This window comes from Dendronephthya gigantea, unplaced genomic scaffold, assembly GCF_004324835.1.
Source record: "Dendronephthya gigantea isolate DGI-Jeju-01 unplaced genomic scaffold, DenGig_1.0 000081F, whole genome shotgun sequence".
Lineage (NCBI taxonomy): Eukaryota > Metazoa > Cnidaria > Anthozoa > Malacalcyonacea > Nephtheidae > Dendronephthya > Dendronephthya gigantea.
The window spans coordinates 549,021-568,221 of NW_021163091.1; the positions used below are offsets into that span (position 1 = coordinate 549,021).

Genomic DNA, 19,201 nt, shown 5'->3' on the forward strand with positions numbered 1-19,201 from the left:
CCATACTCCATAGATTCCAAATTTTGCTTCCAGAATTTAATTTATATGCTTCTGAAAACTCAAAATTCGCGTCGCGTTGCCGCTTCGGGTCTGTCTGTGTTGACCTTTAGTCGTGATTTGTTAACTCGCGCCATTTTTCACTTACGAAATAATTATGAAAAGGAAATAGTTCTAATTAATGCGCGTCACAGCGCGTGTTCTAGACAAGTATTTAGCTAACAGACATTGAAAAGAGCACGCTACGTACTATTGAGCGGCTTATCCTCTTGGGCGATAGTTTGGTTTGATGTTTATACATTTCAATAGATTCTCATTTTACGAGAGACGGTATACTTATCATTCGCTAAAATGGTTGCATTTTTCCATTTAATGCGATGATCATAAGTCCACGCATGATGAGCTACAGCAGACTTATACAGTTTACCTTTCTCGCAGTTCGTCTTATGTTCTTTTAGACGTATTGAGAGATTTCTACCGGTCTCTCCAATTTAAACCAAACCACATTCACATGGATTGCGGTACACACCAGGTTTCTGAAGTTCATCGACGCCATCCTTGTGCGTGTAAAGAGCGCGCAACAATTTGTTATTGCTTGAATGGTATATTTGTATTCCAACTTCTTTTAAAATCCTAACGATTTTATACGAAGCTGGACCAATATATGGTAAACAGACAGAGGATAGATATTCAATGTCTTGTTTATGTCTTTGCTGTTCACTCATAGCATGATCTATGAATTTCTTGGGAAAACCATTCATGTGTAGAACATCCTTCAAATGCTTTAACGCTGAGTCAATGCTATTTGAGTCACAAATTGTTTTAGCACGGTTGATTAATGTTTTGCATACTGATCTTTTAATGCTAGGATGGTAAAATGAATTATAATTCAGATATCTGTCAGTGTGTGTTGGTTTTCTATAAACTTTATCACCCAAAGTTCTGTCCCCCTTTATATCAAAAAATAAGATATCTAAGAAAGATATAGAGTTATCGTTCTGTATTTCTAATGTAGATTTAATTGAAGGGTGTATATTATTAATATGATCTAAAAATTTATTCAAATTTTCTAAATCATGCGACGAACTACTTAATGTGTCATCTACATATCTAAACCAGAAACCATGCAGGTTTTAAACATGCTGTAGCTAGAGCTTTCTTTTCAAATTCTTCCATGAATAAATTGGCCATAACTGGTGATGTAGGACTACCCATAGGAGCACCATGTGTTTGCATGCTCGTAGTATTTCTCCCGCCTCTAAAAATTAGTTGTATTCAAGCACAATTTCTGTAGTTCATATATACTTTCGGGAGAAAGGCTAGACCTTTTAGACAGCGTATCATCCGAAAGCAGCCTGTCTTTCGCAATGTTACACGCCTCATCTATCGGCACATTAGTAAATAAACTAACTACGTCGAAACTGACAAGAATGTCATTTTCGCCTAATTTAACATCTTGCATACTCGCATCAAATTCTTTAGAATTAAGTACATGGTGTTCAGTTAGACCAACTTCTGGTTTTAAAATTCTAGCAAGGTATTTAGCTATAGATTATAAGTCGGTGAACCTTGAGATGCAACTATAGGCCTAAGAGGTTCACCTGATTTATGTATTTTGGGTAAACCATAAAATTTAGGACACCCGCTACATGAAGGTCTCAAGTAATCATGAGGCTTTTGAGACAAAATACCTGATTTTCTAAGTTCAGATAGTTTAGAACATACTTTACGTTCAATATTGGCTGTAGGATCACGTTTTAGCTCTTTATATGTTGGTGTTTCAAGAAGAGCACGGATTTTACTTTCATATTCTAAACGATTTAATAAAACCGTGGAGTTTCCCTTATCAGCCTTTAAAATATGTATAGACTTATCTGCCCTTAGGTTCCTCACTGCATCCTTCTGCCCCTTGGAAAGATTTGATTTGGGTGAAGTTGTACGTCGAAAAACCTCGGTTATTTCAACGCGAATATTGGATGCGATATCATCCCTGATAGCTCTAATCGAATTTTCGGTAAAGAAATATCCATAGAATTTCTAGTCCTGTAGTAGCTACGAGTCGCATTAAGTTGAAAATAATTAAGCAAATATGTTGGGACGATACCCAAGAGACATTTCTTGACTAGTATTACAGTATGTATTTTTAATTTCGTCTATTACTTAGTGTAGTTAAGTCTTGTTAACAATTCATCAGTTTCGATACCAGACTTTGGATAAATCAAGTTAGCGGCTCTACGTTGAAGTTTCTCTAAGGAAACGATGTTACAACGTCACAATAATCCAACGTTGGTAGAATCATAGCCTTATAAATCATATCAGTGGCCGCAATAGTTAAGTTACGTCGAGAACGTCTTAAAGCACCCAGCTTCTTTGAAGTCTCTTTCATAAGGTACTCAACATGATCATTAAAAGATAGATCCTGATCAATACAGATACTTATATGACAAGACCTTTTTAAGCTCAATACCTTCATAAATTAGACTCATTTTGTCTTTTAACCGGGGATTTTGCCGTGTTCCATAAATTACATACTCAGTTTTTGCCGTATTGAGAAACAGTCTGTTATCTTGCATCCAGGTTGAAATGTTATTCATATCCAAAGCCAACGTAGTTTCTTGTTCTGCAACAGTCTTTGCCAAAAAATACAATAGAGTATCATCTGCGTACAACATCACTTTAGCACTAGTAATGCACTGTGGAAGATCATTTATGAGTAATATAAACAAAAGAGGTCCCAAGACACTACCCTCTGGCACTCCATTTTCGATTTTGATTGGTGTTGATCTGTGTTGCTCTACTTCTACGATTTACAGTCGACCATATAGATAGCTCCTAAACCAGCCTAGAGCGTCTACATCCACACCATATCGTTGCAATTTATTAAGCAACAATTCAAGATCTATTGTGTCGAATGCTTTCTTAAGGTCTATATAGACCGCTCCCGTAAGACATCCACTGTCCACATTTTTACGAATTTTGTCCACAAAAAATGTTACTGCGGTTTCAGTAGAGAAACCTTTACGAAATCCAGAATGAAATGGCGATAACAGCTTATTTTCTGATAGATACTCATAAAGTTGCTGGAAAATTACTCTTTCAGCAACTTTTGAAATAGCTGGAAGAATTGATATCGACAGTAATTGTTCATATCGTCTCTTTTACCTTTTTTATACAGCGGAATTACTCTGGCGAGTTTCCATTCATCCGGAACGTTTCCATGTAGTATCGACATATTAATTATTTCTGTAATACAACTGCAGATTTCATCCTTAAGGAAGCGTGGAGGAATAGAATCTAAACCAGTCCCTTTGTTCGGCTTAAGTTTTAGAAGTTCATTACAAACAGAATCAGTGCTTACTGATCTGAATCTAAAAACCATCTCTGTAAATAATGATCTTACAGGGCTACGTAAATTAGATTGATTATTTGAGTAACATAACTATCCGTTTGAGATGTAATGTGTCGAACAATGGAACTGAAGAACTGGTTGAATGATTCCGCTATAACCGACTTCTCAGTTATAACTTGATCATTAAGCTTGATGACTGGAATAGATCGTACAGTTTTTTTCTTATTCGGCAGTACACCGTTTATAGCTCTCCAAAAGGACTTAGAATTGTCTATATTGTTCTGAATAAGTTCTTTGCTAAAACTTGCCTTTGCTGATTTTATAGAATTATTCACGCGATTCTTAAGTGCTTTGTATTCGGACCAATGAGCTTCCTTTTTGGTACGTCTGGCTTTGTTCAGGGCCCCGTCTCGTTCGTACATTAGATTCTTGATTTTACCTGTTAACCAAGGACTATTTATTCCTCTAACTTTCTTATTTATTATAGGGGTGCATGATTATCACAGATTGATAATTTTTTTTCTTTAAAATTCAGCCATGCTTCATTTACATTCGTACATGATGTGGTAAAATCCCATCGCTCTTGACGCAAACTGGTACGGAACTTTCCATGTGATAACCTCGATAATTCGTGCATTTTATGACCCTTGGAGTTGGGATAGCTTTTAAGCTATTTATTTTTCTAACACACAATGTCAAATCATTGTCGCTAAGTCCCAGTAGGATCACGGAGGTCTTAACAATATTATCAGGCATGTTAGTTAATATTAGATCAATCAAGGATGAACTCTCTTTAGTTATTCGAGTTGGAGATTCAATTATTTGCGTCAAACCACTTGAACAGAGAAGGCGTTTTAATCTCTTTGTACTTGAGTCCAGAACAGCAGCATTAAATGGACAATTAAAGTCGCCACAAATAATTATTTCTTTGTTTTCAAGCAAAATCTGTTCAACAGTGTCTCCGAATACATTCAGAAACTCAGATGATTCACTCGGTGGCCGATAATATGCCCCCAAAAAAATCCCCCTAGATTTTGGAAGGAATAATTCTAACCATAAACCTTCCACCAATGGAATTTCCAAATCATATCGCCGCATTACAGAGAGATGCTCAGAAATATAAACTGCAATTCCCCCTCCTCTTTGACCAGTGTCCCGATCTAGACGATGAACAATATAACCAGGAATAGCTACTTCTTCAGTTAGAATGTCTTCACTCAACCAAGTTTCGCTTAACGCTAAAATATTCAGATCTTTACATCGTGACAGAAGAAGTCTTAGACTGTCAATGTTTTTACGCAAGCTTCTAATGTTTAAATGGGCAACTTTCAAACCACGTTTATTTAACGTAGACTCAAGCTCATGGTGTAGAATAGAGTGAATGCCGAGTCGTCTTCCTCTTCTGATAAAGATGACAACGTAACATAACAACTAATACAGCGTCTAGTTGTTTCAAAATGCGCACCAAGACACTTAAGATGATGTTCTTTCACGCACGACGAGCATATAGCCTTTGCTTGGTTTTTTTTTACCGTTTTAAAACATGTTTGACAGCTTATGATTTCTTGCATTGGCCCCGGGTTGGTAGCAATATCCCCACAGACCATCAGCGCATGAACAAGTAGAATATCTCTTACCATTCTAACAGATAATGATCCTCGATAAAGGTTTGAAGGTTTATCTAGCGTGGAAGAAGATCGCTTCGAGTCATATGTCTAGTTATATTAGACAAATTACTCGAAACAGCCGTCAATTTCATACCAATTCCTATATTTAACACATGCTTTCCATCCATATAAATAAAAAGTCGAGAGCTTTAAACCACTCAATAAGATTATCATAAACAGATAAAATACACTCTTTCGGCACAACTCAATAATAGCAGCCACCATGTTGACTTCGACCAACAGTTTTTTCAAACTCCCTGAGACCGGATTCAACTTTGGTTCCAGATGTTGAACGATTTCTTCTTTAGGGATCTTGTGTGGTACAACTGCGAAATTTAAACCCAATTACAAGACTTCTTCTTCAACCGGCGTAAGTTTTCGCACACTTTGGTTATAACAACAGTGTGTCTTAGTGAGCTATTAGCCAAATTCTTCTTGTCTTCTTGTATTTTGATTTTCTGGACGCCAATCTTGTGTATTTGGCGATCTGTGTGGAGCGTACTTTGTTAAAGATACGCGTAGAAGAAGCATCTACCATTCTTTTTGCAACAGCAAAATGTTCCTAGTACTACGAGCAAACACATGGTGCTCCTATGGGTAGTCCTTTATCACCAGTTATGGCCAATTTATTCATGGAAGAATTTGAAAAGAAAGCTCTAGCTACAGCATGTTTAAAACCTGGTTTCTGGTTTAGATACGCAGATGACACATTAAGTAGTTGGTCGTATATTGGTCCAGCTTCGTATAAAATCGTTAGGATTTTAAAAGAAGTTGGAATACAAATATACCATTCAAGCAATAACAAATTGTTTCGCGCTCTTTACACGCACAAGGATGGCGTCGATGAACTTCAGAAACCTGGTGTGTACCGCATTCCATGTGAATGTGGTTTGGTTTAAATTGGAGAGACCGGTAGAAATCTCTCAATACGTCTAAAAGAACATAAGACGAACTGCGAGAAAGGTAAACTGTATAAGTCTGCTGTAGCTCACCATGCGTGGACTTATGATCATCGCATTAAATGGAAAGATGCAACCATTTTAGCGAATGATAAGTATACGGTCTCTCGTAAAATGCGAGAATCTCGTAAAATGAGAGAATTGAAATCGATAAACATCAAACTATCGCCCATAAAGAGGGTAAGCCGCTTCCTAAGAGGGTAAGCCGCTTAATAGTATACGTGGCGTGCTCTTTTCAATACTTGTCTAGGAGACGTGCATTAATTGGAACTATTTCCTTTTCATAATTATTTCGTAAATGAAACCGTTTAATTAATGGCGCGAGCTACAAATCAGGACTAACGTGACATTTAAGTGACGTGTGAATGTGTATTCAGCCTTCAGGCACAAATTAGCTATATATGATTAGCTATATGTGATTCAGGTAATTGCACTGATGAAGGCCCGGGTTAACGGACCGAAAGCTTTGAAGCTTTGCAGTATTAAATATACTTACGTGGTGTACCTACAAGCTAAATTTCTCATCGATTGTCACCATGGCATGCAATCATTCAAGAATATTGTGCCTATATTATAAACTATCGTTTACTTATACTTTATTCAACAAACACTTCACAATTCAAAAATTTATTATGTATTTTTCTATTCCACTTTCAGTTTTCATGACCAAACGATGTCAATAATTGAGGAAATGAATGCTGATCATGATAACAACTTGGAAAGGGATGATAACACGCCTGTTACCTTTACCAAGACGGCCATAGCGCTACAAGGAGATTATTATATTGCACCCTCGTCAGACCCAAGTTAGAGTATGCTAGTAACGTGTGGTCACCGAGTACCGTTAAACATCGAACATTAATCGAGAACGTTCAGCGGGAGAGCAACAAAGTTCATTCTAAATTACCCTTAGGAAATGACGTACACGGAAAGATTGATCACAACCAACCTCCTTCCGCTAGAATTCCGCAGAGAGACCACGGACTTGATGTTAATGTACAAGTCAAAAACCGGACTCATTTCTATGGACGTTAATAACCATTTACGCTCGTACGAGCCTGGATTTAGATCTCGCAATTATAGTGAAAATAATTTCTATTTCCTCTTAAAGCTTTGACTCGTGCCTCTAGATTATTTTATGTTCCAAGCTGTCGAACCAATATTAGAAAATTCTCCGTAAATTATCAGGGTCCTTGTTTTTACAACTCCTTGGATGCTGGCATTCGTGATGCTGCATCCGTTTCTCAATTTCATTCGAAATTAAAAATATATCTACTTAATAATTGATCGTAGCTATGTATAGTGTAAAATATCAATATATAGTTTAACCATGCCACTCCTGCCTCAATTATTCAATTCAATGTTTTTATACCTGTTAATGAGGAGTCCGAATTTATTATAAGCCTTATGGTTTCTATTTTGGACTTCCTCGCCACTTCATAACTGATTTGTTGCTATTTGTATTTATTTAATGGTATATATTTATATATTATTTATTTATTTTATAAAGGCTGTATTGTGTGGCAAAATTAATTAAAAGCATAAACAACAATACTTCAGAAACTCGATCTTTGTCAGATCTGCAAGTCTGTGGAACAGTCTACCAGCAGATCTAAAAACCCGTGGTTCCCTTAACTCTTTCAGAATTAGTATTCGTAATTATTATGTATTTAACTGATTAACTTCTTACAGCCCTCCTAGATTTATAAGTTATAATTTAAAATAAATGTTATTTGTGTAATGTACTAGCAGGGTTGGGATAAAACGCGGAAACGGAATACGGAACAGAATGGCGGAAGCGGATTCCGCAAATGGGGATAAAACGCAGATTCCGCAAACGGGGATAAAACGCGGAATTGCGCAAAAAAGACTAAGGAGCAAATAAAAACCCAAATGGGCAAGTTGTCGACGACTCCCCTAAAGTGGTTGACAAAGTTCAACCTTCAGGTCAACTGCATTCCAAGTTATTTCCAAATATATTTTCATTAGTTAGCCATACAATTTTAATACGTGTACAAATTTAAACATATTCTGATATCTATAAATGCGTTGAAAGTTCTACATGACATGGATATTTCGCATCGAGATTTAAAACCTAGCAATGTCCTGGTTTCAAATCAACACTATTGCTACTAGACAGCGGGATCTCGCATTCTCGCTTAAAGGCCTATCTCACTAAGCGGGCCAGCCTGTCTGTCATATAAACAGCCCTTAATACTGCATAGAATTCTATTTTTATCTTTAAAACTGCAACGTCAATAGCGTTAAAGGCGGTATGTAAACGGCGAATTGCTTCCTTTCAGTACAGCGCTACCCAATAATTATTCTGCAAGAATTTGTCCGCAAAGACGACGAGAATTCTCAGCATTATTTAGATTTTTAGTTTTATTTGTTAACGGCAGGTTTTCATGTTTATAAAGTCTGTTATTTGAATACCCAACGTCCTTGGTATAGTGAGTAAAATGCGAAACAAAGGCTTAGACGTTTTGGACTTTCTTGATTGGCATTGTATTTCTTCATGCATTTTAGATATGTTAATTAAGATTGGGACGTCAATTGAGGATCACAGACAATGGGGTTATAGATATTAGAATATGTTTAAATTTGTACACATATTAAAATATATAGCTAACTAATGAAAATATATTTGGAAATAACTAATGAAAATATATTTGGGACATCGCTGTTTTATATGCAGAGTGTAGACGTGACTTTAGACTTTAGAGCTCCGTGATTTTCCTTCGTCAACGTTAACTTTAAATCAAACAGTTTTCTTTGTCTAAAATGGTTTCCATTCGTGATAACCTATGTATTGCTTGGGCTGGGGATTATGACTCATTGAAGAAGTTTCTCAGTGAGGATTTAAAAGTATCAATCCAATTACGTTAAGTATCAATCTCATTACTGACAGTATAAAACAATTTCGAGAAGACTTTGTTAAAAGTGAACAAAGAAATCGCTCTATAGTTTTACCAAACTCGGCTGCAAATGATTCTAAACGCCCCCGAAGTTAGTGTTATTGAAATTCCTAATCTAAACAATCAAAACAATACCGACCTTATGATGAATTTAGAAAATGCTGCAATTAGCAATGCTCCTGAAACAGCCCTCCCTATTCCCTCCTCTATTTCACCAACCCCTTTCCAGTCCAACCACAGGTCCAACCAATGCCAGCACAATGCCAGCCTCCACTACGCCACCACTAATTACAACGGATCATGCTTCGAAAAGAATTTCAATACAAACAATACCTCGCAAAGTGACCAACCCTACTAATCACAATAGTCACTCTAAATTAACGTTTGTTCATTTAAATATTCGATCCTTAAAAAAGAGAGATCATTTTATCCAAATTTATTGGCGATAGAAACCATGAAGTAATAACTTTATCAGAAACTTGGCTAAACAGCTCTGTGAAAAATGCAGAAATCAACATAGGCGGATATAAATTATTGAGACAAGATAGACTGGGTAAGCGAGGAGGGGGCGTTGGCGTCTACATCAAGACTCCATTAAAGGCGAAAGTTTTAAGTGATTTATCGAGCACGTCCCCGTTGGGGTTCCATTAATTCTGGATACAATTACAACACAAGAAGATAAGATCATTCGTGGTTTATGTGACGTACTGACCACCTGATTGTCCAATATCTTGCTTCGAAGACCTATTGAAACCCAGTCTTATAAATGCTCTTATATTTAACAAACCAATCATAGTCTTAGGTGATTTAAATTGCGACCTAATAAAGAAATGTCCCGAAAATAAGGCACTGGTTAATTTTGCATCCGAGTTAAATCTCAAACAATTTATCACTGCACCAACTAGAATAACCGAAAATTGCAGATCTCATTCTTGGTCCACTAACTGACATTATAAATACTTCCCTCGCCGCGTCCACTTTTCCCAATCACTGGAAGGAGGCCAAAGTTCTCCAACTATTAAAGGATGGAGACCACGAACAGGCTTCAAATAATCGTCCTTTTTCCCTTCTCATGGTCGCCTCGAAGATTTGTGAGAGCTGTACTTAATCAGTTTAACTCGTACCTACATCATAACAACCGTCTCACCGTCCTCATCAAAGCGGAAATAGAAAGCGCCATTCCACGGAAACCTTGAATATTTTAGTGAGCAACTCCTTATTGGATGCAATGGACAACGGAAGACTGCATGTCGGTACTAATACTATAAGATCTATCTAAAGCGTTTGACAGTATCAACCATACAATTCTGCTACGCAAGTTAAGCAACATTGGTGCATCCTATGAAACAGTGAAATGGTTTCAAAGCTATCTATCTGGACGAACACAAAAAGTACGTATTGGCTCATCCCTATCTAAAGCTCTCCCCATCACAAACGGTGTCCCACAGGGAGCCATTCTGTCGCCGCTTTTATTCTGCGTTTATACAAACGATCTTCCATCGGTAACACAAGTGTGCGTTCTAGATTCATTCGTCGACGACTCGAATATATTTTATCATTTCCAATCAAAGATGTCACAGTTGCACAGCATAATCTTGAAGATGACCAACGTCTTGTAGCGGCATGGTGTTGCAAAAATGAACTATTAATTAGTCCTGAGAAAACTCCAAGTTTCTTTTAGTTGGAACATTCTTAAGACCTTAACATTCTTAAACATGACAATTAAACCTGTCCCATATGTAAAGGATGTTGGAGTGACTTTGGATAGTCACTTGACTTACAACGAGCACATTGGTAAACTTATATCTTCATGTATGGCCAAACTTTGACAAATAAATAGAGTCAAACATTGTTTCGATCATAATTCGTTGACCAATATCATCAATACACTGACTAGTCATGAGTAAATTGTACTATTGTTCGTCTGTTTGGTATAATACGTCTATAGGCAATATCACGAAACTGCATGCAGTCCAGAATTTCGCGGGCCAAATTATTACAAACACGAGGAAATTCGACCACATTACACCCGCTTTACGTGAAATCCGATGGCCTCCTGTCAAGGAACATTTGTTATACAGAGACGCAATCATGGGTTATAAATGCATAAATGGACTTGCTCCGTCATATTTGTGCAAAATGTTTAATAAACGGGGCGAGCTTCACGACCGGGATACCAGAAATAGGAAGTTACTGCATATTCCCTTATGTAAAACTGCATCAGGCCAGAGAAGTTACCGACAAACATTGTGAGAAATATCACAGTGTGGCGAAAATCAAGAAACTAACAAACATTGATGTCTCCGAATTTATTACGAAGCATAAAATTAAAGATCAAACATCACTCTTGGCTTTTGCAGACGAACAGAACGAGCAAGGAAAAAAAGATCTAGCACAGTTTGTTCTATCTCGTTCATCAAGGTCTCTCGATGAGCTGTTGAAGCAGACATGGAAAATGAAAGAGGCGTCCAAAATTATACGCCGCAAAAGCCAATCACGTATGGATATAATTCGCGAGTTCTCGGAAGCAAACTGTACAGAAGGATGCGAAGGTCACTGGCTAGAATGCGCAAACGAGGTTCTGATCAACGACAAAATTCATCCTGTCGTGTATGCAATGGCAATTAAGCGGTTGTTAGAATATGGAAGAGGAAAATTTAGAAACATATTGCTGGTAGGCCCAACAAACTGTGGAAAATCGTTTTTATTAAGGCCTTTGGAGCTGATGTTCGATACGTTTACTAACCTAGCATCCGACAAGTATGCATGGGTGGGAGCTGATAACGCTGAAGCTATTTTTCTCAACGATTTCAGATGGTCACGAGAACTGATTGAAAGGAAGAGTTTTTTGCTGTTACTTGAAAGAGACCGAGTACATCTTCCGGCTTCGAAGAATCACTTCGCAAAGGACGTGTGTATTGAGAGCGATGTGCCAGTATTCGCAACTTCTAAAGCGATCATTACATACCGAGGTCCATACAACGCAGAGGATACACTTGAGAATGACATGATGGCTTCTCGGTGGAAAGTGTTTCACTTCAATCAGAGCATAGCTGAAGATGAACAGAAGGATATACCTCCCTGTCCTCGTTGTTTCGCCACGTTAGTTCTTTTGGGATAAACTGTATGAACGCACTTTCAATGTGTTTGTTTAACATGACAATAATTATTTTAAAATACGTTCAAAATCTGTTTAAAAAACTGCTGGGATTTACAATATAGGCGTTTACATAATATTTATCATACATTTCGTACATGTTACCACATGTTACCGTCATGTTACCATCCATGTTACCAATTTCACATAAACTTCCTATAACTTTTGAACATGTTACCACATGTTACCACTATTTTATATAAAATAATATATAATATTTTATACAAAATCGATGGTAACATGTGGTAACATGTAAATATATATAGAAATTAGTAAGGGAAAAATGGTAACATGAATGGTAACATGATGGTAACATGTGGTAACATGCAGGATTATCTGCATCAACCACCTGAGACGTGCATATTTATTTGCAGTACTCTTTTTATAACTAATATAATGTGCTAAATATAGTTTGTATACAGTGTTTGTAAGAACAGAAAAATTGATATTTTGTTAGGACAAACTTCTCGAGAAAAACTGATTGTAAAATCATTCAGTACTTCAATCTTTCTCCCCGTTTCTTGACCATCATTGTAAGACGTTTGTTCATTGACTTAATGATGTTGTCTATAATGTCTGTTGGAAAATTTAGCATTGTCTTCTTTACCCTGTCTGAAAACTGGGCAAAGCTTTCACGTGTTATCTTCATGTCAAGAGCATCTTTCTCTAGTTTCTTGGAAACCAAGTGGAACAAATTTTCAATTGGGTTTAAGTCCGGACTTCGGGGTGGTATAGAAAACTTTAAAGCTCCCACTTGGTTGAAAGCTCGCCTTGCGACTGCGCTGTTTTGCGATGGGTCACCATCCTGCACAAAACGTTTGGCGGTTGGATTTGCACTATTTTCAAATATCCGAGGGAAATGAAGGCGTACATATTCAGCAAATGTCTCTCCAGTCAAACGATGAAAATATTGGTCGCAAGAAATAACACCCTTCCCATAAGCAACGGAAACAAAGAAGTGAGCTGTTTTCCCCTCTACTCCGGCCTTCTTTCCTTTGCTTGTGCAATTTAGAGCAAGCCCTTCTCCACGCTTTCTCCAAGCCATTGATTTTGTAGCTCGTGCCTGCTCAAGGGGGTTTGTTTTGTGCACAAACGAGGTTCCATCAAAATAGAAGCTGATTCCATTTTCCCAGAAGTTTTCCGGTAGCAGCCTTCTAACCTTACGGGCGAAGCGATATCTTTGCGTCAAATATTTCCTTGTCATAAGTCCTTTTTTGCGCGATTGTAAGTATAAGTAGCCGTGCTTTCGAAGTGCTTTTCGGATGGTCCACAGTGATACTTCAGGACTAATTCCAGCTGCTGTTCGAAGTGTGGATGCACCAAACGAACCCGTGACTTCTCTACATATGCGCAAATGCCTTACAAGATTACTTCGTCGCGAACAGATAATTTACTTGGCGTCTTTGTTCAGCTTGCGTTTGTCGAAAGAATCGTTTTCGTCAAACGGTAATTTGGCATGACGATATATGGTCGCTTTACTGTACTTCGGAAATGCGCTAAGAAGCTCCTTTCCCCTTACACCTTTGTCCTGATATAAGAACCTCATGTAAATAGACGTTTCCTTCGGAACCTGCCTCTTTGACTTCATTTTTTTCTTTAGTGTAGTTTGCGTGTATACAAACCTGTGTTTGTTTCGCAATATCGGATTGCCGCATTAGTTTCGCAATGTTTTTCAAGTGCGTGTGTTGTGAAATATGTGTTATAAATTAAACCAATAATGACGAAGTTAAACAGTGATCTTCTGGAATATGCGTACGACCCTTGAATGTTAATAAAGTTTACTTACTTCCTGAAATTGATTCACAAAAATAAATGCTAACTCGCTAGTCAACTTAATAATACCCTCTCGGACAATTTTATTAGACGATTACGTCATAGTGACGTCATTTACGTCATAATCTAATTACGAGAGTTGTTTAATTGTAGTGAGAAACATTAACAACAACGAAAAGGATACGATTATATTTTCTGTCGGCAATAGTCAGCTGACACACAGTTAGCTTTAAATTTGCATAGAGACAATCATGTGCAAAAATTATTGAGACACGGTCATGACACCTAGTATCTAGCCCCCTCTCCCCCCAAAATAATGTTGTTTCTATGATACCAAGCCATTTGATTTGCCAAAAATATCACTCTCAACATTGTCAATGGGGGAAGGGGGGAATAGTCAATAGTTTAACGAAATACGTGACATAATAATTGTCAAAATGAAAAAAATGTGTTTAGAATACGTAAAGTCTCATAATTTTTGCACATGATTGCCTAGGAGCAGATTTTAAAAACCTTCGTGTAACATGTATGTGTAGTTTGGGTTCACTGGATATAACGGATTGTCTAACATAACACCAAACCACATAACCTTCGAGCACAATTATGTCAAGATATTCATACCCAGTTCTAAAACTGATGTTTACCGTGAGGGAAATTACGTTTATATAAAGAAACTTGATACCATCAATTGCCCGGTAGTAATTTTACAACGTTATCTTGAAAAAGTAAACGCCGGAGCCCAATTAGATTTACCTATTTTTAGACCTTTAAGATTCTTTAGATCCGAGAACAAGTTCAAGCTGTATGGGATCAAACTGTCCTATACCAGGTGCAGGGAGATATTTAAATCGACTCTGAAGGAACTAGGATACGACGAAACGATGTACGGATCAGTGGCGTAGCCAGCCTGACGATTTTGTCCCGCAATGTAAATTTCGAATTATTATAATTGTTCCGGCATTTCTTTAGAAATTTATAGTCTTCACAGTCAATGAACACTAAAATATTAGCATTAGCGTTGGAAAACCGCAAAGGACATGTACGTTCACGAGAATATTCAAACGAGAGTTAAGAGACTCTCTGTAAACGAACAATTGGGACTATAAGCTATATTCATTTGTCTTTATCGTATAATAATCTTTTGCGCGGATATTGTAAAAATGATTCAAAAACGTAATAAACAGCTCTTTTTCGTGTGATGAACATTATCCCATCTACCTTTTGTGTTCAGTTCATTTGTGTTATTTTTTAAGAAAGTAAATATATTACGTTCGTTTGAGCGCAGCGAAATAGAACAATTACCACTGACATACCGCGATACAAAGTCAAAAACGTGTCCATCACCCTCCCGATTTTTGACTGTTATCAGTTTTTGAATATTTTTTATTCATCTGTCCCGCCTTACACTAAATTAAAATATGCCTAAGTTTTGCTGCGTTTTTGGTTGTCATAATTCCTTCTCAAAGGAGAATATTACTTCCCACCGGTAAGATATTTATGCAATTTCTTTATTTTGTAGTTTTTATTGCAAAAAAAACACGATATTTTTTTCACACGTAAAAGGCAATGGCGTCATTTTTTGTACACTCAGAAATAGCTGTAATAAATTAAGTGTTGAATTTCTGTAACTTTTGAGATATACCAACTATGGAACATTCCATCAAAATATTTTTACCATTGCACGAATCAAAACATTCATTATTTGTATATTATTCAATAGCTCCAAAATCAAATTTACAAAAACATGTACAAAATGCATACTTGATACACTACATAAATAATATATATTTAACATATATACTATAAAATTTAAATTAAAAAACCTTTAACTGCATGGTGCTAGGTATTTATTAACATACTACTTTAACAATGAAATATAGTTTTCCTGATGCTGAGAGGAGTCCTGAGTTACATGCCTTATGGATGGAGAATATAAACAAAAATGTTGCTGTTGAGTTTACTACAAATAAGAGAAGTTGTGTCTGTTCTGACCATTTTAGTGTGGATATGATGCAAAAAGTTGGGCAAAGGACAATGCTGTTGCCATATGCTATCCCAACAATATTTCAGAAGTCTCAGGTTTGTACCTCTTTTTAATTGGTGAACAAGTAAGATTATAATTTTCTAATTAGACTCCAAGAGCTACATGTTAATAACGGCTATCTTTAAAACCAGGAATGGGGAATCAAGGAAGGGAACGGGGAATGTTAAAACAAGGAATGGGAAAAGCCGGAATCTTTAATACCAGGAATGAGAAAAGCCGGAATCTTTAATACCAGGAATGAGAAAAGCCGGAATCTTTAAAACCAGGAATGGGAAAAGCCGGAATCTTTAAAACCAAGAATGAGAAAAGCCGGAATCTTTAAAACCAGGAATGGGAAAAGCCGGAATCTTTAAAACCAGGAATGGGAAAAGCCGGAATCTTTAAAACCAGTAATAAGAAAAGCCGGAATCTTTAAAACCAGGAATGAGAAAAGCCGGAATCTTTAATACCAGGAATGAGAAAAGCCGGGATCTTTAAAACCAGGAATGAGAAAAGCCAGAATCTTTAAAACCAGGAATGAGAAAAGCCGGAATCTTAAAACCAGGAATGGGAAAAGCCGGAATCTTTAAAACCAGGAATGAGAAAAGACGGAATCTAAAACCAGGAATGGTAAAAGCCGGAATCTTTAAAACCAGGAATGAGAAAAGCCGGAATCTTTAACACCAGGAATGAGAAAAGCCGGGATCTTTAAAACCAGGAATGAGAAAAGCCAGAATCTTTAAAACCAGGAATGAGAAAAGCCGGAATCTTTAAAACCAGGAATGGGAAAAGCCGGAATCTTTAAAACCAGGAATGAGAAAAGACGGAATCTTTAAAACCAGGAATGGTAAAAGCCGGAATCTTTAAAACCAGGAATGAGAAAAGCCGGAATCTTTAATACCAGGAATGAGAAAAGCCGGAATCTTTAAAACCAGGAATGGGAAAAGCCGGAATCTTTAAAACCAGGAATGGGAAAAGCCGGAATCTTTAAAACCAGTAATAAGAAAAGCCGGAATCTTTAAAACCAGGAATGAGAAAAGCCGGAATCTTTAATACCAGGAATGAGAAAAGCCGGGATCTTTAAAACCAGGAATGAGAAAAGCCAGAATCTTTAAAACCAGGAATGAGAAAAGCCGGAATCTTTAAAACCAGGAATGGGAAAAGCCGGAATCTTTAAAACCAGGAATGAGAAAAGACGGAATCTTTAAAACCAGGAATGGTAAAAGCCGGAATCTTTAAAACCAGGAATGAGAAAAGCCGGAATCTTTAAAACCAGGAATGGGAAAAGCCGGAATCTTTAAAACCAGGAATGAGAAAAGCCGGAATCTTTAAAACCAGGAATGGGAAAAGCCGGCATCTTTAAAACCAGGAATGGGAAAAGCCCGATTCCCCCTTCCTGGTTTTAAAGATAGCCTGTTAATTAATAACAACTGTAGCGAAGATCATTATGTGAGGCAAAGTTCATTAACATTAAAAATAAATTGTCACACATTTTAGTTGCAAACATACATAAGTTTTTCTGGTCACCTGCAATGCATATAGTGTTGTCACTATGGAATGTATAACTTGATAGTGCACGAGTACCATTTTGTCGTAATTTTATATGTCTTGTACGTGGCATATATGATTTTCATTGTGTTATCAATATTAAATTTAACTTTTCTGTCAAGGAAACACAAAGTGTGAAATGTGTAGAGGTTGTGTATAGGTGCTCCTACGCTATACGCTTAGCGAACTTGCGATGCTAGTTATCGACCCAAATGTGACAAACTGTGTTGATTTTGTTTTATTCTAACAGAATATAAATACATAACGATTTACATTAATTATACGCAAACTATGACACATCACCACGATTTTCATAACAAACGTTCACATAGACGATAGATAATACGTAAACAAACGTTAATGTCTTACCGAATGTCGATAATCCGCAGAGTTCTATTTTACAAGAATTTCCTGAGTATTTTTCGTACCAGAATTTACCAAATTTAAAATGTAACAAAAATCGAAACGTTCTTCCTACGTATTTCTACAGGCGGAAGTGCATGCTTAACGTAGACTCCGCTGCCCGGAAGTGTTGAGTACGGACTGTACGGTATACCTCAAAAGGTTGCATCGAAAGATATTGCAAGTTGGATGTCAGACAGAGATTGTGTGAGTATGGAAGAGGTAGCTGAACATATAGTAAGCAAAGACAATGCAGGAGATACAACAACTGAGAGTGTTGGTAAAGTAGTTGTTCAGGATGTCACTGATAAGGTAAGCTCTTGTAATGTAAGTGTACAGGGTATAACAAAAGGGGTTATTACTGATAATGTAACTGCACATAGAAGAAAAAGAAAGCTTTCAGATGAAGACTTTGATGAGATGCTTCTTAATGGGGTAAGTACTCCAAAAAGAATACACATGAGTCATGTGAATCATGATCACACCTACCATATCAGTAAATCCCCTCGTAGAATGAAGAACGTGTAGACAATTTTGTAAACAAAATGACTAAATTGCAGAACAAGTTTATTGCATCAAAGCAAAAGACAAGAAGGCTAAAGAGAAAGGTTAGCACTTTGGAGTCAGTGGTAAGTGAACTGAGGCAGAGTAATCTCATAAATAGTGATTGCGCTGCGATTTTGGAAACAACCTTTCCCGGAGTTCCAAAGGAACTGATGAAAAGGTTAGTGTCACAAAAGAAAAGCAAATATCCTGCGGCGTATCCACCCGAGCTAAGGTCATTCGCTCTGACCTTAAAGTTTCATTCAACGAAGGCATATAATTATGTTCGGAAAAGTTTTCAGCTCGGGCTGCCACACGTACCTGTGATCCGATCGTGGTATACTTCGATGGATGGTGAACCCGGTTTCACGAAAGATGGCTTGACAGCTTTGAAAGCTAAGGTCCTTGCTGCAAAAAGAGAAGGTAAAGAAGTTGTTTGCGCTATCACCTTGGATGAAATGTCCATACGAAAACACGTTGAGTGGGATGGTAAGAGAATTCGTGATTATGTCGACCTCGGAACGGGTATGAAGACGACTCTCTACCTGAGGCAACGGATGCTCCATGGCTGTATGTGCAAACTCAAGTTGGAAAATACCCTGTGGATATTTTCTTGTAAATGGGCTGACTGGTGAAGAGAAGGCCAACTTGACGGAAGAATGCCTTCGAAAATTGCACGAAGTCGGGGTGAAGGTGATTTCTTTCACAACCGATGGTCCTTCAACCCACCACGCGATGTTGAAGAAGCTCGGCGCAATGCTTTCACATGATAGTCTAGAAGCGTATTCCCCGCATCCGTGTGATCCCAAGGCCAGGATCTACGTGTTTCTAGATGCTTGCCATATGATTAAGTTGGTGCGAAACA

The 19,201-nt window shown here is 37.3% G+C and overlaps 1 protein-coding gene across 2 annotated transcripts in view; it reads right to left on the reverse strand.

Annotated features, from left to right (window-relative positions):
- LOC114532802 overlaps nucleotides 1-17,856 on the reverse strand; it is a 62,859-nt gene extending 45,003 nt beyond the window's left edge. For both annotated transcript variants that reach the window (XM_028554395.1, XM_028554396.1), the window contains exon 1: nucleotides 17,761-17,856. The gene's annotated coding sequence lies outside the window, so the exon portion shown is untranslated. The remainder of the gene's footprint in view (nucleotides 1-17,760) is intronic.
- Between the last annotated feature and the right edge of the window lie 1,345 nt (nucleotides 17,857-19,201).